The sequence below is a fragment of the Octopus bimaculoides genome, chromosome 7 (assembly GCF_001194135.2).
Source record: "Octopus bimaculoides isolate UCB-OBI-ISO-001 chromosome 7, ASM119413v2, whole genome shotgun sequence".
In the NCBI taxonomy this organism is placed as follows: domain Eukaryota; kingdom Metazoa; phylum Mollusca; class Cephalopoda; order Octopoda; family Octopodidae; genus Octopus; species Octopus bimaculoides.
In genome coordinates this window covers 13641697-13644487 of record NC_068987.1, presented here as the reverse complement: position 1 = coordinate 13644487, position 2791 = coordinate 13641697, and the positions used below count along the sequence as shown (strand labels likewise).

The 2791-nt window shown below is 32.0% G+C and overlaps 1 protein-coding gene across 1 annotated transcript in view; it reads left to right on the top strand.

Moving 5' to 3' along the window:
• LOC106869751 (liprin-alpha-1) overlaps positions 1-2791 on the top strand; it is a 323919-nt gene that overhangs the window by 126461 nt on the left and 194667 nt on the right. The gene's annotated exons all lie outside the window — the stretch shown is intronic.

Genomic DNA, 2791 nt, shown 5'->3' with positions numbered 1-2791 from the left:
GGAAATGGAAAACTATAACATTCATTCTTTTTATTTTTTTAAAATTTTTATTTCATTGTTATCAAAAGAAATATTAATGTGAATCGATAAAGATTTTAATGAGTTACAAATGAATCTCTGAAAAAGAAAAAAAAGAGTAAATAAACTTATTGTATTCCTACAACTATTTGGTTACATATTTGGAAATCAAATTGTATTGAAGAAAAAGTAGTAGTAGTAGTAGTAGTAGTTGTAGAAATGTTTATGAAAGAATGTTCTTGAGTAATGTAACTTTATATAATGATTGCTTTGCAGCTTACCATCTACAAAGGCTGCTAGATTATCTGTATATATGTATGTACATTATACATTGAGTGAAATTAAAGAGCAAGATCTTGTTTCAGACGTTATCCAGTTTTCTACTTATGCCAACTTATTTTTGCCTTGGCAAGCATTTTCAAGATCTTATTTATATTGCACTGGTTATAATAGACGTATTCAAACTTTTTTTTTTTACTGAAAACAAGGAGTGCCCCTTTAATAGATATACTATTTAAAATACAGTTAACTTACTAGAAGCCAAAGTTCTCTATCCTTAGTAATCAGCCTTTTTGCATGGAGGTGACTCAGCTTAAATTTTCATCTCTCACCAGAGCATCAATATTCTCCATTAAAAAAAAAAAAAAATGTTTCAGTACTTGAATATATGAGAGCCTGAACACACACACACTATTTATATGGGCAAAAGAAAAAGAGTGCTCAGTGGAATTTATTCATTCAAGGAAAATTATTACGTTGTCACCCTTTAGTTTTCTTGTATAGCAAAAACTTTGAGTCATTTGCTTTGTGTAAATGAATGTGTCCACAAATACGCACAAACACATATGTTTATATATGTATACATGTCCCATGTAGCAGGCTTGATAATTGCTGAGATTTCTCTCGGCTTGAAACCAATGGTAGCTTTGTTAAGCCACAAGTAAGGAGTATTTATCCACCAATGCAGTGTTGAGTACCCATTGTCACTGTTTGATATCTGTGTGTGTGTGTGTGTGTGTGTGTGTGTGTGTGTGTGTGTGTGTGTGTGACTTATTTCCCAGCATGGCCTCATTCTAATGATTGAAACAAGTAAAAGATATATGTGTGTGTAATGCTATAAAAATGAGTGTAAATTTTATTCTTTATGGGGAAATGGGATTAATCTGTACGAGCAGATTTAATCTGGCTGGTATGACATATGCCCCATAAACCTTTTATATTAACTTGATTGAAATTGACCCATGTCTAAACAACAGTATGTCAAGTTTGTTTTCTACAACTAAGACTACAGTTGTCTGAGTTTTGACCTTTAGCGAGGAGGCAAAGCACAGCCCATGACCCATTATAGATCTTCAAATCTCATGGGTGTGTGAGGGGGCAGGGCGGGTAAGTTATCCTCAAACCAGAGGCTTGACCTGAATTCTTGTACCCAAGATACACTAACTACCCAAAATACCAAGTGGTGACATTGAATCAGATTATTGATTAAGCCTACTATCCAAATAAGCCATGGTGGGATTTGAACTCAGAATGCAAAGAGCCAGAATAAATATCATAAGCCATTTAGTCTGACTTTCTCATTGTCGTACCAATCCATGGACTAGTACCTCAGGAGGATAAAAAGCAAAGTTGACTGAAGTACCTTAGTGAAGACAGGGTCACTAGATATGATAAATTAGCTACTGCTTCCATTATAGACTTGCATGTTATTCTTTACTCAAATAATGGTAAGAAGCTAGCATTTCCTTATAACAGTCAATTGTTCTAAGTTCTTATAAAACATGTAGCATTTAATTATCTGAACAGCAGTTTATCTGGTAAATAGGTGTGCTCTCAAGTTTTGCTGAGAAAATTTGTCAACAGTAAAGTAATTGCATTAATAATATTTACTTTAGTGGTTATAATTAATGGATTAGATTTGTAATAGAGAAAAACCAATTGTACTTTAATTAACCTTTTTCTCACTATTCTTTTATGTAATTTATTTTTTTGTTATGAGAGCCCTTCATTTTGTTTTATGTGAATTACGACAATAATCCTTTTGTTCAATTAAAAAAGAAAAGTCCGTTTCATAACCCATATTATCAGTTTCTAATATGTTAACTAATTAATGCAGGTTAATTGTAAAGGTGTTTTAGAGAGCAGTATTAATTCAGGTTTTAATGCTTGTGCGTAAGATCAGCTCTCACATTCCTTTCAAGGAATAAAAGATTTAATCTGTCAAAGAGGAAATTACTGATTGATTAGGAATTAATTTACTTTGTGATTAAATTCTAAAATAAGTGATTAAATATTATGTCTATGACTAGATGTTTCAGTGCTTTTGTTGGGAAGAATAGAAAAAAAAAAAAATTGTTGTTGTTGGTAGATAGTCTATATAAGGTATTGGAATATTACTCCGAAAGTCACGGAATGAGATTTGATAGGTTTTGTAGTTATTTTAACTGATTTCATTTGTTTAAAACCAAGTCTCCAAAGAAAAACAATTAGCAATGTAATATAAATGTTTATAACAGTCATAGAAATCTCTTCAGAATTTGCTAAAACTTGGTTGAATCATTGAGTTAATGAACATTGTTCACAAACATGCAACCTATATTTTCATGTGGTGTGATGGAAACAATAGTGAGAGTTGATAACTGAAGAAAGACTGTTTTGGTTCTCCGTAACCATCTTTTACTTTTTATCGTGAACTTGTTTCAGTCATCAAATTGTGGCCATGAAGAGTTTTTAGTCACTAGACGAAGAATTTTTAGTTGAATGCACCCCCCCC